Consider the following 26675-nt stretch of genomic DNA (forward strand, 5'->3'; position numbering starts at 1 on the left):
TGAATTGACAGCTTGTGAGGAAAATATGAGAACAAAGAGGACGGTCCTTAAGAATTTGCTGTGCTATGGAGGACATAAGCATACATTATGTGTACCAGACCACTCGACAGTCTCAGGTGATTATTGTTTGCATTGATGTTCTTTAATATTTTTATTGAACATTGTGAACATGCAGCTTACCAAAGAAGTTCAAAGGCCTATTTTACCTCAGCAAAGAATAAGTTTCTTATCCTGTGCCCTACATAAAAACCTGTCTTTTCTTCTGTGGCTTTCTTTGGTGGAAGAAGCCCTGTGCTTACTACAACGGGCAGTCCTTTTAGTCAGTGGTTCAATTTACCATGATGGTCAGGGCCTAATGACTGAGGAGCAAGCCAGCATAGCAGAGTGAGATGTTTCTTTCAAGCATGAAGGAATGTAAATGTGTGGAAACTTCCTTACTGTGAAGATGGGTGTATTCTGTAGTTTCAGAGAAAGGCATGGCTCTAAACTGCAAAATAATTCATTGTTATGATCCTATTTTCCTTCAGTAAGAGGTAAAACTCCCTTTAATTCTTATAGCAAATAGAGAGATGACTCTGTAGAGCCCAGTGCTTGTTCCAGTTATGTGATTCATTCTGTCCTTCATTGCATAAAATAAAAACAGTTGCATATTATACTGCAGTGTTAGTTCTGGGGATCCAACCAGTTTCTGGCGTCAGGGAAGCTGTGGTGATCTGCTGAAATTGAAAGGTGGTTTCTGTGTGCGTCTACCTAGCACGTCATGATTTAACCATAGATCCTAGAGAGCTCAGCATTGGTATTGGTCAAAGTTATTTCTTCATATGGTTTATGGTTTGTGTTGTAGTTCCAGAAGCATTGCCCATTGGCACCATTTGTCCTGTTAACCTGATTATCATGAGTATCATGGGGGGATTATGGTTTACTGAAACAAAATAGAATCACATTGTTATGGAAGCTTTGGGAGCAACGTTCCCTGGGAAGGTTTGGTTGAAATTTATATATGTAGTAGAAATAATATCTCTTGGTTATGACTGCACTTCAGTTAACTCGCTTAATATTGCTTGAATGTCTGTAGCATACTGACATATTTTTCTCCGTGAATTATATTTACTCTAGTGAGTGGTTTCAATAGAAAGGTGCACAGCATGATATGTTATCCACCCAATAAGTATTTTTAAGTAGACCTTTATTTGTCATTTAAAGAAGTAAAAAAATGCCTATTAGTTAGATAAGGTCTGGAACATTTTCATGTCGTCAGGATTGTTACATCAAGACTGTTACGGATCAGTCTGTGTGTCACCCAAGCTGATTTGTCTTCCTTCAAATCCTTCCATCCTTTATCCTTCTAAAGATAAAAGGGCTGTGTTTTGAAGGGAGAGCATGCTTAATTAGAATGCTCTTTGACAAAAAAAAAAATAACTAAAGTATTAGTTCAGAGAGGATTTTCTTAAATGTTGTTTGGAGAAATTTGTTTGGTCTGTAGTACAGAAAAGGTACAGTGACTTCTGGAGATTTTCAGTGAAGTTTTTGACTATTAGCATTCTACACATTTACTTGTTTTTCTGTCCACTAATTGCTCAACTGAACCTCCAGATTTACAGTGGAGAAATACTTGTTGCTTTGGTTGACCTTTATAGAAATGTCCAAGATACATGCAAAATAAATTTTGGGGTGTGGACAAAAATTAGTTCATTAGCTGCTGGTCACTCTTGTCCTTTACTGTTCATTATGTTATTGTTTTCAAAATCAGTGTCATGCAAAGTTAGAAATGTTAAGTATTTTAAATGAATTCTTCACAATCTGACACCTTAAAGGATTGGATGTTGTCACAGGCAAATACTTAATCAGAGCTTAATCAACAAACTGGAAGAATCAAAACTAGCTGATGATCAAAACAAAATATAAATGTATTCTCTAATTGATTAGAGTAGCTTGGGAGGTTCTGCAAGTCAAAAGATTTTGCCCAGCTGGAATGAAAATCAACCTTTCTTCCTATTTTCTAGACAGAAATATTTAATAGCAGTTCAACAGTCTCTGCACCTGAAGAAAAGTAGGAAGATGATGATAGGAAGAATATGGCTTGTAAAAATGCCTGATAATATGATGAGTGCTACTGTAAATGTGCCAGTTTAATCAGGACTGTGGGTGGGGGCCATGGGGGAAGTCTTCCAATGAAATATAGTTTTTTTCCAGTGTAGTTTTTTGTCTTGCACAGAAAAAAAATCACAGTTAATGTGTGTGTGTGTGTATATATATATACATATATGTGGCATATATATATAAAGGAGAAACAATAGCAGGAGAAAAGGAAGAAAAAAAAAAAAAAACTTTGCATGAAGAAGCATATTTCTCCAACCTAAATCTAGCTTTTGTGATGTCCCAGGGATGGAAGTTGTCATAGTAATATCACTTAATCTCATGAAGAAGAATGGCCCCTGTGTATCACAAGTGTGTGACACAAGGAGGGAGGCCAGCCATCCTGCTGGGCAGAGCGTCTCTGCCACATGGGCAGTTCTCAGATGCAACTTTTCCAAACCATTGTATTTTGATTCTGGGCCAAAATATTTCAGCTTGCTGGACAGACAGAGATAGCACAAAAAAATTAGACTGAAAAAAAGTGTTTTGTCAGAAGATTTATTTTAGGAGTAGCAGGACTACAAATAACGTACAAAACAGATATAAAACAGATCAGAGTTGCAGGATATCAGCCTAGTGAGGCAGAAGGAAGCTAGCATGTTGGATCAACATGCCTGAATTCTGTTTCCATATTTCTATTCCAATAATGTTGATCCACATAGTAGTTGAAGTGTTGACACATTAAGTTTGCAGTGAGTGAGTTGGGGTCAGCCTTAATATATACATGAACCAATCCTTGAATTATTTTTATAATACTTTAGGCAATTTTTATTTCCCACTTACCACTGCCACCATAGAGAGCGTGAGAAGTCCTCCCAAATGTTGGAGCCACAAAAGCATTACAGCTCAGGGAGCTGAGACTGTTTCTAAGCATAAGAATCAAGTAATGCTGGCCTGTGCTATTTGCAAAGACCTATGTGTACCCTCACTGAAGCACAGAAAAGATCTAGCAAAGACTTCGTAGATAAAACTCACAGGGCAAGGACTCATGGAATGCTTTGTCATCAGTCAATGGAGAATTAAAGAAAAATATTTTTTTTCTGGGAAAAGTAAATAAAGACATATTTATAAATAACTTATTTCTATACTTCAGGGGATGGAGGGTATTATTGCAGGCCATCCCTCATCTAATTATATTTGACATAAAATAATTATTTTTCTTTTAAGAACACATCCAGTAAAATGAAATGAAAATGAAAAAGCTGTCAAGCGTGCAATTGTAATGGTGCAGTCTGAAAAGCTGGAAAGTGAAAAAGATGGCATATTGAGAAAGACATCTAATTTCTGAGTCCTGAAGTTTAATTTTGGTTGCACATGACACTCTTAACAATAATAGAAGAAGGGAGGAAGAAAAATAAAAATGACAATTTGTCGAACAAAGGTTTGTGCATCTCAGAAATAAGAGGAAGCAAAGGCTTAAAAACATACAACTAGGGAAACTGGCCTTTCTCCTCCAGAAGTAGGGCAGCTTCTTGCTCAAATTCTCAGTCTAATTCTCTGTTATATTATTCCTAAATATATCATCCATATCGTGATGGTGTATGATGAGCAATGCACCTGTAATCCGGCAGTCTAGTAAAAGGAGGCTACGATTTTTCAGAACTGTTCTGTCATTTTTCCAGATGTAGGCAGTTGAATGCTGTACAGCATCAGCCGCTGGGCATACTGCACAACATGGCATATTGCAAAATAAATTGGCCAGCCTGCTCCTTAAAAAAATGCCAGGACCATTGCTAGACAAAAAAAAAAAAAAATGTGGAATAACGTGGAGGTACAGGTATGAGATGGAAAGAAACAATAACTATTAAATGAAAGAAAAAAAAGTCATCTGCTGTGCAACCTATATCTTTCCCATCAGAATGCTCAGCAACTTTGGGATATTGTTCTTCTCATTGGTTCCAGCTGTCTCCAATTAATTATGTTAGTTTATTATTGTAAAGATCCATAACTATTCACTGGGGGCATAATTATTTTGGGCAGAAAGATACGCTATTAAGTACATTTTATATTTTTTCTTTTCTCTTTGCATCTTGCCCTCTTTGATCTAAACATTTTTTTGTTTTGTTTTCAAATGCCTAAATCTAGATATTCTGGCAACATGGACATTTTATAAATTATCTGCCTCTGCCTAGCAACTGTATCAACGTTTCAGGGGCAGTAAATGATTTACAACAACTCAAAATGTAACATAGAGAAACCTCACAAGCCATGCTGGCTCTTATGCTATCCTTGAGAGAACTCATTTGCAGTGAAAGCCGTGCCACTAAGGATCTTTCTAAAACTCAGATCACCCTTGCTGTTGACAGCTTAATGTCCTAGCTTGGAAGAAATGCAACACTTGACACCCTGTCAGCCCTTTACTGAAGTTTCAGCTTTGAGGTCTACAGCTAAAACATTTGCAGATCAGTCATGAAGGTAGGTTTTTTTAAGAAAATAAATCGGTGTACAGAGTTACATAGCAGCCTTAACTCAGCCAATTATATTCAGTTTTATTAATTTTGCAGTGCCATAGCAACCATCATGGGATTATGGCTTTCCTAGAATATGGAGGGGGAATAGACCTATTCTAACAGTTTTCCTGTATCTTCCTAATTTGCAGAAGAGCAATGCATGAGAAGGTAGAAAGGTATAATCAGAAAGGTTCAGGCAATGATAGGAGTGTAAGCTGTAATACGTTTCGAGGTTGACTGGTGGGTATTTCTCTTCCTTTTTCATTTTGCCACTGCTAGTTGCATCCTTTCTGTCATATGCTGATCTTTTTCTAAGGCTGTCTGTATTCTCATCCCAGCCGCCAGAAGGAATCTAAATAAAGCATCTAAGCAGGGTGAGAGTGCTGTTGAATTAAGATTATTTGAAATTAAGAAGATCTTGCACAAATAGTTCTAATCAACATGTCTTGCTTGAGCAGAGGTTTGAATACCGAACTACAGGAGTAGGAGACATTTATATTTTAATGACATGAAGCAGGGCATGGGGCAGGACCCCTGACTTTCTCTGGTACAGTCTTTGTCTTCAGGATAGGAGTGGCTTACGGATGCCATATCTGAAGTTGTTCATGTCTAGTGGTTACAGTGCTTGTACCTTAGAGAACAAGGCAGGGACTGGAATACACTTGTGATGAAAGCTGGACAAATGCAGAAATAAACAACAAAAAAAACTAAAGCCCCAAATAAATACCCCTAGTCTGACTTCAAACTGGAAATTCTTAAGGCAGAGCTGTTGGATGCCAGCAGCCAAAGGATAATCGACAGTAAGGCAATATTCTTCAGTATGATGCTCTCGAGAGCTTTGGAAAGGCAAGCCATTGAATTCTGATTAGGCAGCAGAACCCAGGAACTGTGATGAGTAAATTGGATAAGGCAGAGTACGACAGAATCTTACACTGATATATCCCATACACTTTTGGCTATGGCTGTTTTCATCACCATTGTTTTTTTAGTTACACTAAACTTAAGCACAGATATTTAAAAAATGTGATTAAAAATTCTGTGTTAGGCAGAAAAAGGGAAAAAAAAAAAACCTTAAAATGGAGCTGTACCAGCCCTATCGTTGTCGTTTAGGTTTCATGCAGCATTCATAGGGAGTCTCTTGAAAAAGAATCAGAGTTCAGTGAAAATGCATTCTAAAAAAGCCTGTGACAAATCCTGATGGTACCCTGTGGCTTTATACCAGCTAAAAATACACATTATTATAAGGAAAGTAATCATGGTTGTATTCTTAAGGCATCTTCCCAAAAGGTGCCATATGTCTATGTCCTCGCTAAGAAGACAGCTGCCGTCCCTAGCCTGCCAATAGGTAAACAGTTTGCCTAGTTTTCTTGTAGCTCTGTGCTTCAGAAATGCTCTGAGAGTGAAAGGCAAAGGTGTCAAGAGATTCCAGTTGGTGGTGCTTGAAAAAAAGTCCCTGTGCTTATGTGTTTCTAAGTCTTCTGATTGAAGTCCGTTGCAGGCTTACAGAGGGCAAAGGCTGGTATCTCTGTGACAGCTCTTCTCATGGTGTGAGTTAAAGGAGACCCAGTGGTGTTACCAGAGCTAGAACTGCCAAACTGGAAGCTGACACATGAAGCCGCAGAAAGGTTTAGAGAGTAAACTGTCCAGCTGTTTAAACCTGCAAACAACATATAATTTTAAGTTTATGGTTACAATTCAATATGGTCCAAGCACTACATCTTTTGCAGTAGAAATCTTGAGCAGTGATTTCCCCTGTCACAGAGCCTATGTCCTAGCAAATTCCCCATCTTGGAACTCTTCAAGTGAGAAGGAATAAGCTAAAACATAGCAGAGTGCAGAAGAGGTCTCCCTCTCTGTGAGCAGTAATCTCTTAATGCTCTGAAATGCTTGTCTCAAATCCTCTAACCTGCAAAAATGAGGTTGCTGTTACTGTATTTCTTAGCTTGTTGTCCTGGATGTCACTGTTAGCTACTATTAAGTCTTTCAAGGGAAAGAAAAAAAAATATCAGATTTTGAAACCATTCCATCTGTATTTGGCCGTAGCCAAATCTACTTCTTTACAGCTATCCTGGAGCTTGACAATAGGGTAAAATAAAAAAAAAAAAAAAAAAAGTCTGTTTCCAAAAGGCTTTAGAGTGTGAGCAAGCTCAAGGTTCCTGGTGCCTCTTCTGATCTCTCAAAGCTTCTGAAAGTACTAATCCTAGTAGTTACCGCGTACAAATTCTCCTTAGCTTTGGTGAAACTCATCCCTGTGCAAGAGGCATTTGCATCACTTCTCCTGGATGCCAGATTTCCAGTCCCGCAGGGAACAATGGCACCAGGAGGAATAGTCTGGAGAGAGGGGGCAGAATATTCTGCCTGAGACACGATGGGTTTTGTGTAGTGGCAAATATCTGTTATGTGCACTGTAAAGGGATGAATTTTGTGCAAAGGAGCAGTTCTTGCACGCTAGCAAACTGGGTCTGCGACTGGTGAAGGTATCAAAGGAGGGGAGGCTGACAAGTAGAGAGGAGAGACATACTGATGTTAACCATCACAGTTTCCTTCAGAGCACTTAAGGTTGGCAGTAGAGCCCAGAATGGAATTCCCAGTTTGGAATTTCAGCATTTTAATCTGATGTTTTTTCAAGGTTTTAGTGATATGATGGCAATGGAAATGTTAAAATTTTATAAAGACTCAAAGTAGAATAAAATAGGAGAAAAAGCATAAAACACGGATCGTGAGCTTCTTGTGAGAATGGCAAAACTCATTGTGCTTTAAACAAAAATAATCATAAAACATGTATGAAAAGTGTAAGCGAATGCTATTATTTTTCTCCCTTCCTACAGCATGTCTTTAAGACCAGCTGGACATCTTCAATGCAGTGAAAGCTTACAGTTGCGTAAGAATGGCATGGTGTGCTGTGAGGCACTAGAAGAAGCACTAGAGAGCAATGTGTTTGACCGCTACCCTTTAAGCATTTGAAACTTTGATTCAAACCTTGACATGAACTTCAGATGAAAATAAGTAAATACTGCATCTTTCATCCTGAAGTTTTCACTGATGCTCATCATGGAGGCGTCCATTGTAACAGCTAATGTAATTGTGTATTTCCTCCTCTGATAAGGACCACAGAAACAAAATAGGGGGGGGTTGATGGTTAACAAAGAAATGTACTTCTCAAAGTTAGTGCACAAAAAGGCTCACAAAAGCAGAGATTTGTTCAGGTTGGGAATGGTGCATTTTCAGATCAGTGAGTAAAAGCTTGGGCAGAAGCTGATCGGAAAAAACGAGCCCATAGATTCCATGAAATGAGCTGCTGGAGTCGTTGTCACAGTTCCAGGTCCAGTTTGGCACCCACCGTGGCTGCACCTGCTGGTGCCATTTTGTTGACAGGTACAAATCACCAGCCATCAAGGAGAAAACCATGAAACAGACAACAACTGGCTCTGATGGTATGAAGTAATTAGCTAGCCCAGAGCTCTAGGCAGCAGTATCTAAAAGGAAGCAGGTGGACCACCAGGGAAGCCTCTACGTTTGCTGTTTTGTTTGTTTGTTTTTCTCTCTGAGTACAGCAGTAGCCAAACAACGCAAAGACATTTTGCAAAGTGCTTGCAAGAGAGAGCCTCCCAAGGGTCTGACAAACCCATTGCGCTCTCTTCTTATTTAACACACCTTTCAAAGATCTACTCTCCTTCACGGAGTTTTTCCACTTGTATTCTGAAATCTAATATAGTTTTTCATATTACATGAATATACTGATTGTAAACTGAGAAAGATGGAGTTCATGTGTGATGCTGAGCAATGTGAGCGTTAGTTTGGTGATTTGTTTGTAGTTAGGTGGCTTTTTTAGTGGGTGCTTGTATAGGCTAATTAGAAGAGTCTGGCTCACGGCCAGGCTATTTCTTCCTTAAAGATGTGGTAGCTCTACAGCATGTTTGGAGCAGATTTGGCTTTCAGGTTCAGCCTGGGAATGAATAAATACCACAGGTGGCAGAATATGAGCACAGAAAGTTACCTGCCTTGTTGATAAAGACAGACTATAAATCCTAAATGAATGATATTGGCACTTCTGAAAAGTCAGTTCTGTTCCTCGCTGATTATCAGAGACATTTCACCAAAACGTCCAGCAAAGCTGCAATCAGAGTAATTGCATAACAATTGCAATCACAGGCTTGTTTGGCCTTTCTGGAAGCAGAACAGCTATTTGTTATACAGCTGTGGAGAGGTTTGCAAATGCTCTGGCAGTATCAAGTTTGTTAGCGAACCATGTGGTTTGCTGAAAAACTGTCTGGGGGTCAGGAGTTAACATATGGACAGAAATGCGCAAGCTCTACTTTAGCGGAGCCTGGTGAGACACAGAGCAATATCCAAACAAATCCCAGCGTCTTGGAGGTGGAGAGGGAGCCAGAAAGCTTTCTAAACTGAAGTCTCTGGAACGGTTTTCCCTCCCACTGCTTTCACTCCCCATAGGTACATCATGTTTATTGCCTCCCTTCCATGCACTTCACTACAACTACTTGATAGCAAAGTTTAGTTTTTATTGCCATAGGTGTTTCCACCATCTCATGCATGCTTAGAGAACGGTGTACAATAATGGCCAGACTTGAGAATACTCAGGTAAAAGTGATTGTTCCTCAAAGGCAAGACTTTCACCAACTGCACATGAAGTAAAATGTCCAGAGCAGAAGCCTAACGTCTTCTGTAGCTATTCCTCTATTACCAGTCATTTATAGCAGACATACTCTGCCTTTTTTCAGACCCTTGACTGTGGTTTAGCACTTTTCCTCACTATTTCTTGGACTTGGTGATGGTTTTCCTTCTGTTCCACATAGTCCCAGACGCTGACCACATGAACTCTAATCTTGAGACTAGAGCAGGGGATTGGTGTGCTGGGACATGTACATGTATCAGGCCCAGCCCTTAGGTCAGTTTGTGCAGCTGGATGGGGCTCATCAGTTGCAGGGAGCACTACGAGCTATCAGGCTGGCGGTGTGGCTAAGCAGACAGTGGGCGAGGAAGGACGTGCGGTTGTGTCGGCGTGCAGGTAACGAAGATCCCCCCGTTCACCCCGTCCTGGGACAGGGGAAGAGCAGAACTCCTGCAGGTGAGCTCCAGGCTGGCAGCGCCCCACCCCAGGCAGCGCCGCCCCTTCTGTGCCTTCAATGCGCTCTGTGCGGGCACGGTGGCTGTGAGCCCCATCTACCCACTTCCCTCCATCCTGTTGTACCTCTGCTTCTCGTGCTTGTTCTCATTTGCATTCTCTGTTGTTTTGTGGCCATGTTATTTTTTCCCCACTGGCCTTGCTCCTCTTTGGAGATGTTCAGTGTAAATCTACAGAACTGAATCAAACATGGGTTTGGCACTTAACTGAGGCTTGGACAACGCAGGTGCCTGGGTTGCAAGGCCCACTCTGAGTCTGCAGGGCTGTGCGTGGTTTCGGTGAGAGATGCTGCTAGCAGATGGACAGAAGGAGCCACCTGCTGCTTCTAACTACAGCCCCAGGTGCACAGCGTGGAGGTCCAGCTGTGAAAAGGTTGGGGTCAGTGCTCTCTTCCCTCTCCTCGGTGACTCAAGGAGGTGCATACGTGGCTATGACCATGGGGAATGGCTGCATGGTTCAGTGGGCTTCCAGCCCTCCCCTCTGCACCTCTTGCTGGCTTCAGAGGGGCAGAGCTGCAGAGTATCCACTTCTCTTTGTACACCAAGGCAGCAGGGGGACATGGCTGTGTAAAGGAGCCACGGTGACCAAAGTCAGCATCTCTGTCACTGGATAAGAGGAGGGACAGGACAGCTGACCCATGGATACCTTTGAATTAGAGGGAGTCTCAGGATATTGCAAAATGTGGGGACAGTGAAGGACTGAGAAAATCTGTGCTTCCCGAAAAGTGCATCATTCAGCTGCATTAGCTTTTCTGTGAGACTCCTAGTGTCCTCAGCCTTGCCCAGAATGCTACATGATTGCCTACAGGTGGAAGTGAAAATGTTTTCCAGGTTTCCCCCACAGAACATAGTGGGGGCAGGAGAGATGCAGAGGATTCTGAGGGAAAGTTGATGTGGGAGTCAGGCGGACAGCCTCAAAGAGTCAAAGGCTCGTCAGCTGCTGAAGATGGGTAGCTCTTGCTTCAGAGCCAACAGGCAGCAGGGTTAAACATCACCCTCCTGGTTCCTACAAAAGGGATGGGTGAAAATACAGTGGCAGGTGAGAAAGCTGAGCCTGTGGTGTCTGAGAGCGAGAGGCTCAGAGCTGGAGTCAGAGAGGAGGCAGGAACCGAGCCAGCAGGAACAAGAATGAATTGTCGAGGCAATCGGAGCTGAAAGCTAATCTTTAGCGAGTCTGCAATGTGGACGAACGTCAGTGACTTTGGCAGGGGCTGGGGCCCTACTCCCTGAAGGAAAAATAAATCAAATGTGTGTAGGCTGGCCTTGTGTTATCGTCAGGGAAGATATCACAGGGGTGTCTTCTTCATGTTATTTGTTGCTCCAGGTCGAGGGTCTGACACTTTTCAGGGATAACTGTTAATTGACATGGGGTTCTCAGGTCCCTTCCTGCTCCAAAAGGACTAGGAAGGTAATCTGTTGTACAGGGGAAAAAATACATGGTTCCCCAGCCTGCTCTGGGTAGACATCAACATTTTGGGAGGGACAAAATGTCCTCTCTTCCAGTTGCCAGGGAACTTCAAGACACAACTTCTACAGCTCACTATATTTTTCAAATTATCACAAATTAAGGTATTTTTCAATGACTGATGCTTGGCCCTTTGATCAACTAATCTTATGACGGAAGCAGAATGAAATTAAGTCTTCGAATAGACAAAATTAGCTATATTTCATCTTTTGCTGCTCTATGGCAGCAATGATTGCAATGAGTTTGGGAGTCCAAACCTTCATTTTTAACCCTAAAGAACAAAAAGCCTTTATACCACATAGAGGAAGTCAGAAGCAGAGATGTGTGGAATTAAAAGGAAAAAAAAAAAAGCCTCAGGGGATAAATGGCACGGTGAATTATGATTCATGCAGCAACACAGGTTGGAACTCGTCTTATGCGAGAAGTGATCAGGAAGTAACAAGCAATTACGGATGAACCCAGAGCATGCCTGCAATTTTGATCGCAAGAGCCAATCCTCAATAGGCATGTTTATTTGTTATAGTGAGCACGCCGAGTTCATTTTGGATGCTGCCGCCTGAAGAGCATCGTTTTCTTCTTCTCTGGCTCTAGCATAAGCACATAAGAAAATGGTCTTGAATGAGGCTTAATATTTCAGGCAGTGTTTATCCAGTTTGGAGTGATGTTATCAGAGCATTTTGGCACACGCTGGCGCCCTAACAGATTGTACAGCCCCACAGAACTCCAAGGAAAAGGAGCTGTTCCTTCAGATTTCTCTCCATTAGTTGACGTGAGCCAGCCAGCTCTTCCCCTTGCATCTCATCCCAAGATCTGGCTGCTTTTTGTCTGCCTCCTGCGTACAGGGAAGGTGATGGTGTGCTGCTGGAGGCAGCTCTGGAGGGTTGCTCTGGATTCAGACCCAGCTGCTCTTTCATTTTGGGGAATTCATTATCAGTTCATGGCTGTATGGTGGAAATGTAGAAGAGAAGGCAGGTCTAACTTCTGTTCCCTTACAAGCTTTGCCTAGTCACCTCCCTTCACATGACTTCTGTAAGATACTTGCTGAGACCAAGGGGAAGTAGTGGTCCATAATATGAAAACTTTAAAGTTCCTGTGATCAGTCCTGTACAGCCCTGCTGCCCTTACCTACGCTGGTCACGCAGTGTGAAGTTCCCACAGTGCACCAGCCGGTTTGCTGCAGGAGGCACAAGTGTCCCAAAACCACATTCTTGCTCTAATCAGGCTTTCCTGAGGTCATGTCTTGGCTCGTTGTCTCTGATGTTGTCCTTTGGCAGGTTGACTGGCGTTAATGATCTAGGAGAGAAGGTTTTCCACATCCCTTTTCATTAACACAAGTTCCTGCTCTTTGTAAAATAGCATTTCATTGTTTTTAGAAATTCTGCAGTTTAATGAGGCAAAAATTCTTCTTCAGAGTGACAGTTTTGCTAGTGGTGCTGGTTTTTTTTATAATGCTTTATATCCTTGGGGTTTCTTAGGTTGGGATAGACTAGAAGTAAAAAAGCAAAAAGCAGATAAAGTTTAACAACTGCCGGGCATTCGGCTGACAGAGTAGAAGGCAGTGTGGAGCTATTGTTACTTCTTTTAAATATTGGACACTTACATATTGAAACAGCCAAAGTCAGAACTTCAACACAAAAACTGGCTTTGGGTTTTTGTTGGTTGTGTTGAGTTGTTTTTTTTTTTGTTTGTTTGTTTGTTTTGTGATTCATTCCTCCCCAAACACTCTGGACACTTAGGCTATTTAATGCTGACAGGGAGCTGAAAACTGAAAATTAAGAAAGGACGTACCTTTCTTGGGCTTGTGCAAAGCCCAGGAACAGTTAAAGAGCTGCTAATGGCATCCAAAAAAATCATCCATTTGAGCAACTCTGCAGGGAGAGGTCACTAAGAGAGGAATGTCCTCAGCACCAGGCCCCTCCCTGGAGGTGCCTGTTTAAGGTCTTCCTTCCTTCTGCTTGTTTCTTCCTCCAAGCAGGTGGGATGAGCAGGGACCGCAGCAGAGGTGAGCACGGCTCCGCTGCCGCCCTGCCGGGGAGCCCCCGGCCAGTCCCAGACTGGGGAGGTGTCTGCATCTCCCACCGCCCTCTTTGCTACGTCATTCGCACAGGATAACCAAATGAGGATTTCAGTAATGAGTAGGAATCTGTTTCCTGTCGTTTTGTTTCATTGTTTTGCCTGTGAGTGGGGTGAGCACTCACTGTGCACTCTGAGTATCGAGGGGCAGCCACATATCTTGCTGCGGCGCTGCGCCCGGCTCTGCCAGCATGCGGGGCATCGCGGGGCTGTTCTGCACTTCACAGGCTTACGTCTTCGCTGGCCATGAGAGGCCTCGTGCACTATAGGTATACTTTGGGACCCGCTCCATATGCTTTGTTGACCAAGGTTGTTAGCTATTACTGTGACAGATATGGTACCCAAAAAGAATATGAATGAACAGCAGTGGAGAAGTGCCACTACTTCAGAAAAACATTCATACTGAGAAATTTGACGACAGGGAGTGCTTTCTCCAGGCAAAAAATTCCAGTAACAGGGAGAGCTTGGTTTTACTGGGTGTTTTTCTTTCTCTCCATTTCTGTTTCAGAGCTCATTTGTCTCATACTGATTAAAAGTACAAGCTTTGAAACCAGCAGAAATGATTTACAGTTTGATTCTTTAGAATAGTAAAATCAATCAAAATATTTTAAAAATAGAAGATAATAACTGGAGCTGCTCATCAAGATTTAGGACTAACTGCAGGCTTGATTGAGGACTCTAAAATTAGCTTTTATTTTATTTTTCATGTAGGCATGTGCAAAGCACAAGACAATAATTATCAGGCTGAATTGTTGCTGAAAAATGACTTAACTGGATCTTTGTAGTAGATTAAAACAGAATGTCTTCTGCTGTAAATCTCTTCAGCAAATGTTCACTTTATCTCAGGTCTGGTAACTTGTTGTGTGAGGCTGTTTCCACAAGATATCTCGCAAGGTGGAGGCCATGCACGTACTTCTGTGTCAGTAGAAATACTCTGATTTACAGCAGATGATGAATTGGCCCTACACTTATTCTTCATTAATCCATTTCCATTTCTCCATGGATCTAAAAGCTCTTGAAAACTGGCATCAGCAAGCAGTAGTCTTACTGCTGTCCTGAGCAACTTGAGAGACAGAATGGGAATGTAAAAATGTATTTGCCTTCCCTAGTTTTTTTCCCACTTCTTTCTGTGGGAAAGCTCCCCAATATTTCATGGCTAGAAAACCCCTGGAAAGTCTCCATATGGGCAGTTTGGTTTGCACTCTGTCTTTACCTCAACAAATTGCACCCAATTTAAGTGATAAAATGTGTTTTAAAAAGTGGTCATGACAAAAAGGACAAAGAAGCTCTGATTATAAGAAGTTAGATCCAGTCATCTCTTTTACTTTTGAATCTAAAGCATCCAACATTGTTCCCCAATTGCAATCAAAACCAGAAGTCTTTCTGCACCACCATGTTTAAAAAAAAAAAAAAAAAAAAAAAAAAGCACGTGACTTCTAAGGTGAATTTTGTCCAGAAAACCTCATAGGCACCAGAAAGGGTAGTCAAGGCACTGGGTCCCCCTTCCAATTATTTGTAACACTGGGCTGAAGCGAAGTCACTTTGCTGTCAGCAGCTCAACTGCAAATACATAAATGGGTCATCTGCATGCGGCATCTGTGCATCGGTTCCAAATGTAGTTGCTCCCCTCCCGCAAAATGTCAGTACTTTATTCAGATTGCCTCATATTGTATAGGAGAAAGGTGGGGTTATGAGAAGAAAGAAAAAGTCAGTTGCTTAAAAGAAAAGTAGAAGGGTGTTTTACAACATGGTGAATTGGTAGGAATTTGTCCAAGACCCAAATTGGCTCTCTTATTTTGCTGACTTTAAATGAATATTAAATAATATATATATATATATAAACATTTAAAAATAAGCATATGAAAATATTGCCAAACTTGAACTAAAATTTCTGTTACCTCCTAAGCAAGAAGTACTTTTAAATGGAAAAAGAATTAAACCTCTCATTTTGGAGGCATCAAAATAAATGTCTTCATTTGGAAGTATTTATGTCCAGTCCAGGAGTTTCTTCTGGAAACAATCTGATCAATTCGTAACATTAGCAAAACTTTTCAAACTATCCAAATACCTGGTCATGTATTTTTCTTCATAGGAAAATTCTGAAAATGTTTTCCCAGCTGAAGCAGTCAGAACTTTCTTATCCTCCGATGACCTCGAAGTACTGGGTGGCTCAGTCTTCTCTTTCATTTAAGTCTGAGCTTCTTCTAAATAGAAACTGCCAAACCTAGGGCTGTTTCCTGAACCATAAAGTACATTAGCCATCAAAGGGAGAGGAAACTTTCCCCCATTTGCTGTAGAATTAATAAGCAAAGTGCAATGAAGGTTACAATTTAAGGGGCAGGAGCAGAGCCCTGGTTGCCTGGGAACAGGAGGATGCCTTTGGAAAGCCGCGCCAGGCTCTCCCGGAGAGCGGCCTCACACACAGCCCAACACCCAGCTTGTCCCTTTCAGAAACACGACTTTCCTTGTTGCTCTTTATCAAGACTCTAATGAGTTCTGAGATTCATTTAGCCTTTACCGCATAGATCAGCAGGAGGACATATCATGTGGTATTCCCTAATTAGAGATGGACCTGAATCGAGGTCCCACATGCAAATGTCAAAGAAATGAGCCAGCATTCAGATTCATAACTGCTCCTGTACTTGTACTGCTGACCAAACTGCTTAGGAGTACTCAGACCCGGGTCAACCGATGTAACTAGAGCAAGCAGATTTCACCAGAAGCCATATGTAAGGTAGGGCTCAGTTTAAAACCTGCCTTTCATCTTAACCAGTCGGATTTAAAGCAGTTTGCATAAAATAAGGTCTATTTCATGTCTGCAGCAAAACTAATCAAATTCTGTCCCGTTGCAGAAAAACTGAAATTAATCACTTTATTAACATTGCCAATGCATTTAATTTTCATGTGTGTTTTCCATGCAACTTCAGCAGCAAAGCCATGTAAATAATATCCTCTGCATTAAAAGGACCTTTGGAATTCATATATATACAAAACCTCAAATTGGTATGACATTATAATTGATCAGAAGCTGTAAGGGGCCTGGTTAGTAGAGCACTCATAAGGTCTTACAAACATTCCAGCTATCCTGAGGCTGTGATCCTGGGTGGGTCCAGCCCCAGCTCCATCCAGGCCGATTGCCAGCTCCAGAGGGGCCAAGTTGTTCAGCCAAGTTTCACGGCTGGCCTTTTGTAGGCGTGCTGAACTCTGGGGACACAAGCCTTCACCTCAGAGTCAAAGGAGAAATTATGCGATTACCTCGAGGTGACGCCCTGGGGCAGGAACCACGCGTGCACTGAGACACTGGAGTCAGCGCTGCAAGATGGAGCCCACCTGTGGGCTGCAAGGACCAGGTGAAAAGGAGATGTGGATCCCCCAGGTTTCAGAATCACGGGCCTCTGAATGCGGTGACTTATCTGAAGAAATAATCCAGAATTTGATCCAATGCTTGGGTAAGAAACCCCAAACCCAACAGCTTCTCTGAAATGTGTCTGTCTTCTACTAATATTTCTGCATCCTGCAAATAAGAGCGGAAAGTGCTTTGTTTTTGCCAAATGCTCAATTTCCTAGCTTCTAAATAGCAAAAGTAAGTAGACACAGAGCAGCATTTGTCAGTGCCCAGGCCTGGAAGGAGTTAGGGTGTTGAAAAATGAGTAAAAAATAAAAAATAGAAAAACATACTACTTCAGAGTGCAAAAGCGGATAGATTCAAGATACCAGCCTTATGCATTCACTGTTTGTTTGAACCTTTCATTACCACAGGTCCCCCCTGTGTCAGGTGGAGATGATGCATTTTTCCTAGGACTATTGTGACAGCTAGTGCTTTACCAATTGCTTTGATGTCTTTGAAGGAAAAAATACTCTGTCTGCCTAAATTTAGACTGACAGAGCATTGTGAATCAGGTGCAGGTGGCTTTGACCAGATTCCTGTAGAGCCCTTTATTGTGTGAGGCATGGCTGTTTTATCAAATATACCTTTTCTTTTCTCACAGCCTCCCAAAACACGACAAAGTTCCCCCAAGATGTGACACTTCTGCTGAGAATTGTTTGTCCTTGCATAACTCCTGTGTGTGCTGAGAAATAGGAATATTTCATGAGAGTCTTTGTGCCTGGTAATTTTATCAGTTCTTATCAGGTTGCAGGGAAAGAAATGGCAGTAAATTGGATGTCTTACCTTGAAAAGCTTTCAAAAGGAAAACGTGACATGGTGAATAGATGCCTGGAGGGCAGGGTTTTTTTCTTCTCAGGTTATGGGAACACAGACAGGTCAATATGACAGAGTTATGTTGGTATTCATGAGCCAACATTCCCTTTGCCTTGAGAGCTTGCTGTAATGGCTTGAGAAACATGCTCCACTGTGGTGGCTAAATGGCAGATTGTATCCACCATTGGGGGCCGGGGGAATGGGGACAAGTGCTGAATACCAATCCAACAGGAGCCGGTGATTGCTGCAATTTGCCAGTGGCTGTGAAGGGCTAAAGATAGGTGGCAAAATCTTCCCGTTTACTTCTTTTGTTTGTGCCTAGCACAGTGCACGGAGATCACTGTCTGACAGCTCTGACGAGTAAATAATTTCCTCATGGCATCAGGTCACGTGGCACCAGGCCTTGTGGCAAAGGTAGGAAACCCTCTAACTGCAGCAAAAATATCCTGGAACCTTAAAATGGTCCTTCCCGAATAAATAAATGAAGCTTTGTGTTATCAACCTACAGAAGTAAGCAGGGGGGAATCCCATGAGGATAGCCACTTCTCCTAGATGGTCTACTCGTGTAAAATCTGCATGTTAAAATTGTGCAAACATTCAGCAGTGATTAGACTAAATGCTTTTCCTTATTTGGAAAAATAAATATATATATACACTAAGTTAGACACTTCCATTTCATTATTTTTTTCTTAGCTCTTTTCAGTACTGTGGGACCAATTCTCCAGCTGGCATAAATCAACATCGTTAGGCCCAGGAGTAAAACAGCAGCTGAGGCCCAAGAGCTTGGTAGGGATGGCTCCTTTTAGCCTTGCATTTAGCCTTGTGCTTGTGGTTGCTTTTTCCTGTACTGTTTTTACTGTGCCGATAAGTGAGATTTGTTCCTGAGCACCAAAGAAATAAGCATGTCACATTTAATATGAACAGACTGCTTACCGTTTCTGTAGTTCCTCATATCTGAGGCTCTCACAGCAAATTTCATGCTGCCACAACTTGGCATGTTGTGGCTCACGTGCCGTTGCTTGTGCTTGCTGAGGCAGCATCCCCAGTCAGCGCTGGCAGCAAGCAGCTAGGAAGGCGGCATTGATCTCAGCCTGTTTTATGCACTGCCTGTGCCCAGATCAAACCTTCCAGCCCTGCAGTACGGCAGGTCTTGCTGTTCTTAATTGGCATATCAGAAAACAGAGGCCAAGAAGAGCCACCTAGCCTGCCTGATCCTGTTTGTAGCCTAACTACAGTTATCTACCTGACTTCATGAGCTGCATTCTCTGCTGCTTTGCTGATGAAATAACCTAGTGAGTAGCAGAACCAAAAAGAAGTCACCTGCTTCAAACTAGAAATAGGTACATGCACAGTAGTGTACATGTACAAACTATGGACTGAGTGGCTCCAGTTTTGCCTTATTTAGATGGAACCCTACTGGGGATCTTGGGTGAATTCAATGGATTCAGGATCTTGTAATGCCTCTGCCTTTGAGTGAGGTGCAGAGGGACTGCGCAGAGCAGCCCAGTCCTTCCCATGAAGCTCTCTTTGCCAGACAGGGGATGGGGATCGTGTCCCAGCTGACGTGTGGGGTGCTCTACTGGCCATAAGCATCCCACAGGTAATGTCTTTCCAGTTAAATGTGTTATCATGGCGCGTAATTTGCAGACAGATGATTATTTTTTTTTTTAATTATTATTCTTAGGCTGCACATAGAGAGCAGTGTGAAGAGCTCTTGTTGCTCCAAGCCTGGATGTAGTTGATGAAAGTAGCCTTTATAAGGGAAAACTGCCTGCTGACACTGAGGGAAATGCCATGTAATGCCCAGGGAGCCGTCCGTCTCTCTGAGAAAGCAGGTGATGGGTCCTTTGTGGGGGTACCCTGTATCGCAGGGACACCTGCTGGATCGAAACCTAAGTAACATCTGGAGGAAGTCAGCCAAGTGCTCTGGACCATTATTATGTTTTGAAATACAACTAAGATCTCATTATTTTCTTTCCTCAGTTAATTGTACTGCTCTACATCTTTGTTAAATTTCCTAGGCAGCAACACATATGAGCAGATGATTAAAAATTCACTTTGATTTACATGGTAACACAGATGACTGACCTTGTGCCGTAACATGGCACTAGTGGAAATGCTGCTTCTACAAGATAGCCTGTTGTTCCTGCTGCCCCTGTGAAGAGCCTTGCCTCATTCATTAGGGTGGTTCGGGGCTCCCTGGCCTCCTCTGACCAGAATGTCATCTGGAGCTGACACTATAGCAAAGCCCTAAGAAAGGCCATGTATTTTGCTCTGTCCTACGAGCTGAGCAGCCTAATACTCCTTGCATACTGTTACGTCTGGGGACAGTCAGATAAAACTGAGAGGCAACATCCTATTTCCCTCTGTGTTTCCAAGGGGCAAGGAGCACCCCTAGGAGCAAATGGCAGGAACAAACCTTATTCCTCTAGATCAATGCAGACAGTAAGCCCGGTGTCTATCATGCAGAGCCGGCGACACTACTTTGTGTGATGGCATTTCTGTCCTGGTACCATGGAGCTACAGAGGAAGTAGTTGTTAGTACTGGCTTTAAGAGATTTACTCCTTAAGCATTTAGGAATGGTAAGTCCACCACTATGTATTGTCCATCTTATAAGGCAATTTCATTCTGAACTCTCAAGTATGGCAGTAGTGCACTCAGGAGGAGTAGCATTTGGGACTGCTAAGGACAAAAAGTGTTTTGTCATTTTTCTTATCTTGACCACTAACTAGGCACCTTTAACTCACTCCTGTAGCTGTGGTAGTGTATTGGTAACTGTGCAACTGGTGATACCAAGTTATCATCTCTCTGGGCCTCTAGGGCAGTTGAGGTAAGCTTTCATGTTTTCACTTCTTTCTGTACTGGTCATTTTGCTGATCGTCAGACAGTTCAAGTTCCCACCTACCTGGACCATTTCTGATTGATCAAAGAGCAGTGATCTGTAAAGTATTTAAATTTATGGCCCCAAACATTACCTCTGCGTTTTCCTGTACTACATGTATTCTGTAACATTATGTAAATATTTAAATACACAAATTATATAAATATGCAAAAACACTGGTGTTTATCTTTGAGACAGGGCAAATAATATCTCAGTTATATAATCCTGCAGGATCTGTAGCCATAACTGTAGGCAATGCAAGAGTTTTCACTACTGTTTCAAAACTGGCTTCCAAGTGTTTCAGAACTACCAATGCAGTGTTTTAGAAAACAAGCATGAGATTCTGTAAGGTAATGCTCTTAATGCCTCTGTCAAGAAAACAGTCAAGATATGATGTCCCATACTGTGGTGCAAGAGTTAGAAATGTGGGGCTTGGGGTGATGGGACTTTCTTAAGGAGAATGGCATTGTCTAGGTTGGATTTCAGTCTTACTGGAGAAATTTGATGTGCCAAGGAGAAGACGAAGTCATTTTGCTGTCTTCCCAAAGGGAATTTGGTAAAATTACAGTATAACTGTAAGGCTGGTAGCTGAGAATCATGGACATCATTCTGTGACAGCAAGTGGATGTAGATACATATCTATTAATGCACATATATGAAATGGAGGTAAAATCCATTGTGTATTATTTCTCTATTCCCCTCCTGTGTTATTCTTCATCCATACTGTAGATCAAGGGTAGAGAAACCCTTTATACCATTGAGTTCTGCAAACACAGCTTCTGTGTTCAGGTGTTGACTATCAATCATTATAACTTAGATTAGCTCTCAAGTCCATGCAAAGACAAATCTCTCCAATCTTCTTCCTTGTCACCACTATTGATGAGCACCAGTCAGAAGATTCACTTTCTTTGATAATGTCATTCTGGACGTTTGTTTCAAGCTTTCATGATGCAGCACCTCTCATGGAAAATGACAGGTGATAGAGGTTGATGGTGCAGATACTGTTTTATGCTGAATGGGAATTCTGGAATCAAACTTCTGGCACAGTCCTTTCTCGGTAGTCTCTCCTGTAATAAGAATAGCTAAACGTGGAGCCTGTGATTTACTAATATTTGCTGATGTAATACACTTATTTATTATTTACATCTTCAGTTCAGGAAAGCGCCTGCCTTTAGCATTGCTGCTAAATACAGCAGTGTGTTCAGCAGCTGCACAATCCGAAGTGGTATTTACAAGCAGGTAACCAAGCAGAAGAACTCAGTGCCTTAGCTAGCTCACTAAGCATAACCGCAGATCTGTAGGCAGCAAAATTCCAATGCTTTTGCCAATAAGCAGATTTGGGTAGTATAGAGACTGCGGAGCTCATGACTGACATCAGTTCAATGGCTTGTGACTCTCCCAGTACAGCAGAAACATTAACAGTATATGTAGTTATCTGCTCACTGAATCTAGAGCTATTTCTATCAACACTTGTAACCAGAACCTCTGGTATAAGTAATTTCTTATACCTATCGCTCATTTGGAGCACTAGGACATACGGTCCTAGTGCCATTTCATGCAGTGCTTGCAATGAATTTCTCTTGCAGGACATCCAGCACAATTTCCGATATACTGTATGGGCACACAGCGGTAGCAAAGTTTTCCCTGTCTATTTGGAGTCTGCTGAGCATGTGTCTGCAGTATTGTAATTTTCCATAGGCTACACTTTAAATCCCCATCTGGAACAGCCACATAGCTGGAGCACTGCTTGCTGTACCCCTGCTTGCTGTACCACTTCTGCCGTTTCACTTCTGACATTGCTGACACTGATTAGTGATGGCCATAGCCTCTGTAGAGTTGAGTCTGATTCAAGCAGTAAATCCTCTCTGATGTGAGGTTTTCCTCTGTAAGTGATCTTGACTAACTTTGTCTGCCACATTTCCAAACTGACATGACAATCGGTTCTCCTGAAACTACAGTATAATCTTCTGCTCATTTCCCACAGTCTCTTTTTAAGCTGACAAAATTTCTGGTGTTTGTCTACAGCAGTTGCTTTAAGTACAAACCAACATCATTATTCCAAGAGTACAATGTCATATTCATTGTTAGCTCGGGAAAGTGTGTAAAGTACACACTTGCCTTTGGCCCCACTTGTCTGCACTTTCTTCAGAAATGTCCCTGGCATTAATTGCGAATGTACGGTATCCAGACATCCTTGTTCAAGCAACAGAAATGTTAATAGTCTCATCCAAATTTTGAAGGATGGCACGGTAGGTTTGCTGGGGACTGTTGCAAAGTGCAGACAGGAAGAGGAGGCTGAAAAGTTTACTCAGGTACAAAACAGCAGCAGCAGCAGTAGTGTCTGGGCATGCCTGCAGTCAGGAGAAACATACAGCAGATGTGCGTGGAGAGACTTGTCCATAATGAAGACTGGGTCTCTGGTATGTTTTTTTATCTCTCAAAAGCTGAGCAGAGAAAATGCCCCACTTTACCAAACTGTTGTAAATTATGGAAAATGTTCATTTAAGCACAGGAAAGATGAAAGCCCACCAAAGCGCCCCAGAGCTGTTAGAAAGAGGAGGGACAATGGCAGTCGATTCCTTTGAAATTTGTACAGGCTGGTTCGGGGTGGCTTTGGGCAGAAAAAGAGCTTGGCTGGGAGGAGGAGGAACTCATAGAGCCACCTTTCCCCTGACTATAGGAAGTAAAATCTGTTTCTGTGGGATGAGCTAGCTTGCAGTGGCTGAGTGAGGTCAGCCCTGCTGAGATGGAGCCCCTGAGCCCTCCATCTGCAGAGAAGTGCTTTTAGCGGTGATACTAAAAAGATGTCCAGATGCTCTTCTTGTTTTGTATTTTCAGGCTGCTGCCAAACCAACTGGGAAGCCATATTGTATAGATGAGGCAATTCATCTCGTGTATAAATTTGTGTGTAATTCATAGTCCATGCCTTTATTTCCCAGCAAATTCTCTTCTAAAGGTCAGACCAGAAATTTGGGAAGGCATTCTGCCTCTCTGAGGGACAAAATGCAGTCTCATCTCGGTTATGGCACCCAGTTGCTTACCCAGACTGTTAAGCTGGATCCTGTTGGAGAAGCAATGTTCAGCAGGAGAGAGTTTAAAAGTAATTAGTAACAGGGGAGGTAAAGAAGATAGCTTTAGTAAAAGTAGAAAGTAGTGCATGCTAATGATTAGCTGTAGAGATGGCATGTAAGTGGAAAAAAAGAACAATTTATCAAGATAAACAATAAGATAGTTAAAATAAAGGAGAATAGAGAAAGAGATAATTAAAATCCAGTATTGTTAAATATAAAACCAAATTTTGCAGTAGCTAGATGTTTGTTTTTTAATAGAGCCCTACTGAGCAATTGACGGTATGCAAGGTATTGGTAAAGAGCTCCTGGAAGAACAGGGGACCATTAGTGTAAAGGTATCCTTTAGGACATATTTGCTCCACATATAAACAAAATTGTTTTGCTTTTATTTTGCCATCAGCATAGAAAATTGCAGTATGTCTGTATTTGTCTGCAGGTGAAGGTTAAAGGATAAAGGTTATCTTTGTAACCTTTAACAGGACACAAGCTGAGGGTAAGGATGTGATGCTGGTGTAAATCAGGAGTAAATAAACTTTTGTGCACTACATCTCACTTATGTGAAACTTGTACCAGTGTACAGTGTGAGTGATACATAAAAAGTATGTAAAATGAGGTATATAAAGCAATGAATGTTACTGTGCTACAATAATAAGCAGAGGAGCTGGGAAGTGGAGAAGACATGAAAAATGGAACCAGGTCATCTCTCCAAGATTGCGCCCAACCAACCCCCCCCCCCCTCCTTTTTTTTTTCCTTCTGCAATTAAATAGAAGCACTCAAGCACTTTGTGTGAGGTCCCAGCTAGAAGGAAAGCTCCAGCAGCAAAAATATCTTGGTGTTCCCAGGCACATCTACCTCCGGGACACTTGGGATGTTGGCATTTTTTTGTTAGAGCCAGAAACACTTTCTTTCAACCTGTTTACTTCCTGTATTCCAACACGCTTTTTCTACCATGGATATTTTCAGGTTTATGTTTGACTTAAGGTTTTCAGTTGATATAGGAACTGTTTTGTTTGTACGCTGAAAGTCTCTTTTATCTTATACTCTCAAAATTGCCTGAAAAACATGGAAAATATCACCCGTATTTTGTGGACTAAAAAAAAAGATGACCTGAATGCGATTAGATGGGTTATCCATGACTATTTTACCAGCCTCTTGCACAATTGAGGGTGGTGGTTATATTTTCTGTGCTACCTTCAATGTTGCACTGTGATGACAGACAATAGGATTTCAAATATTCCTTTTAGACTGAGAGATTCCTTCCTGTCTAATATTGAGAACATGTGGTTAGACTTCATATTAGCCAAAAAAAAAAAAAAAGTGAAAAATGGATATTGTCAATTGCAAGAGAGTAAGCTGGGTAAGGAAAATGGGTGAAGAGGACCCAGGAGCATCACAGGGAACTTGCCATAAAGCAAAAAGCATCTGCGGAGATACCTGAATTATCTACAGGGTGTTCTTCTGTAGGGTATTTCTGAAATTAAGAAATTTAAAAGGGGGAAATTCCATCCACAGATGAAGCCAAAGTTCAGGGGTGTGTTAGAGGTGTATCTGCCATGACAACCTTCATGGCTAACTGGAGAATGCAAAATGATTTAGAAGAAAAAAGCAAACTCCTCAGTGTTGTCTGTTTCATTGTTTGTTTGTGTGCCAGCAGCCACTACTGCAACCACTTTATAAACAGAAAAAGCATAAAAGATTGTGTCCTTCCTAACAGGGTGTCTACTCTCTTTGTATCTGGCAGCTTGCCCTAGTAATGCTTCCATGGCAGAACTCTAATGGGAAGCTGAAAACTATCCAGAATTTGGTTTATGTTCATTTCTAGCATTTAGCATTCAATAAAATATATTGGAGGGCATATGCTACTCTAATTTTTTTAATGCTGTGGAGCCCACTGAAAAGAAAATAATTTTTCCCAGGGTGACAGATTCTGTCCAAACCTTGTTTCACTGCAGCAGGCATTGCCATAGTGGGACTGAAAGTGATTAAGATCTATTGCAGGCTACAGGTTTGAGGAGGAATAGTGTTTTCATTGTTTGAAAATTAACAATGGAAGGTTTTTCTGCTTTAGATGCTAATATGTGTCAGCAGCAAAGTAAAAGATGTCTTGGAAAGTGCTTTTTCTGTAGATGAAATGTATTGTAAGAAAACATGTTTTCCCATGTTGCAAGAGTAAGTGAAAGAAAGACACTGTAGTGTCATTTACATTTATATATCACTTTTCATTCTGAAAGAGGAACGGCTGATTACAGTTTACCCTGGGCGGGGGAATCGCTTCACCCAGCACAGAAATGCACTCACCCCAAGAGAGGGCTGTAGCAGGTGTTTAACAGCAGACAGCAGAACAGTGTGAATACAAACCTTGCTGCCAGGTGAAATTCTGTGCAGGCAAGGATGTCGGGTGAAGGCTAAAATCAAGCCTAAATTCTTTGAATTAAAGAAAAATTGGATCCAGATTCTGCTCACCTTCTTCAGCCTACAGCTGAACCATGGTCATGGTTAAATGCATACCTCGGATCACTGATTTTTTTTATTTTTTTTTTTTACTCACATAGGTTCATTTCACCACTTCTTTCTGAGCACTACACGGGGTTTTCCCTCACAAAGGAGAAGCAGCAGGCACTAAAGATGAGAGCAAAACTGAACCAAGTCCTAAAAGTGGAGCAGTGTGGGTCAAAAGCAAATCAAAGACCGTGCCACTGGAAAGGTGATACAGCTGCTTCTCTAATGTGTATTTACTTTTGCTTCCTTTCCTGCTTTGTTTGCCTCCTATTGTATCTCCTCCTTAAGTACCTTCTTACCCCATTTCATGCAGAGGCTGCACAGATTCTTTTTCTAGCATTAAATCACGTAACTGGGATGTCTGGGTATCCTCTTCAGGTAAGATACTCAAAGCCAGGCCAGCCAGCACAAAAGAGATCTGCTCCCCAGTCAACAGAAGCATCAAAACAAATGTCTTAAGCATACATTGTTCGGTTGCTTAGGTCAAAATTGTGCAAGCCGTGTTTTGTTGCTTCTTCAGTAGGTATAAAGTACAAGATATTTGGAGCAGGAGGTCAATTTCAGCTGGGATTGACAGATGTTTCTAATAATAAAAGGCATCTGTGAGGTTTTAGAATTATTTATGTAGATAGTACTGCTTGGTGTATTCTAAGCAATCACATAAAAAAATCTGCAGATCTGAAATGTCTGGCTAATTGCAAAGACAATTTTATGCTTGCGCGGCCTCTGAGTGCCTGGGGCCAGTGAGGGTTGGT

General features: G+C 41.8%; 1 protein-coding gene across 9 annotated transcripts in view; it reads left to right on the plus strand.

The window, feature by feature from the left end:
* Window positions 1–26675, plus strand: part of LOC310902950 (uncharacterized protein) — a 327410-nt gene that overhangs the window by 209142 nt on the left and 91593 nt on the right. For 8 of the 9 annotated variants that reach the window (XR_014587148.1, XR_014587149.1, XR_014587150.1 and 5 more), the window contains one exon: window positions 25974–26125. The exons of the other annotated variant lie outside the window; for it this stretch is intronic. The gene's annotated coding sequence lies outside the window, so the exon portion shown is untranslated. The remainder of the gene's footprint in view (window positions 1–25973; window positions 26126–26675) is intronic. 9 annotated transcript variants of the gene reach the window in all.

Source organism: Anser anser (genome assembly GCF_964211835.1).
Source record: "Anser anser genome assembly, chromosome: 7".
Lineage (NCBI taxonomy): Eukaryota > Metazoa > Chordata > Aves > Anseriformes > Anatidae > Anser > Anser anser.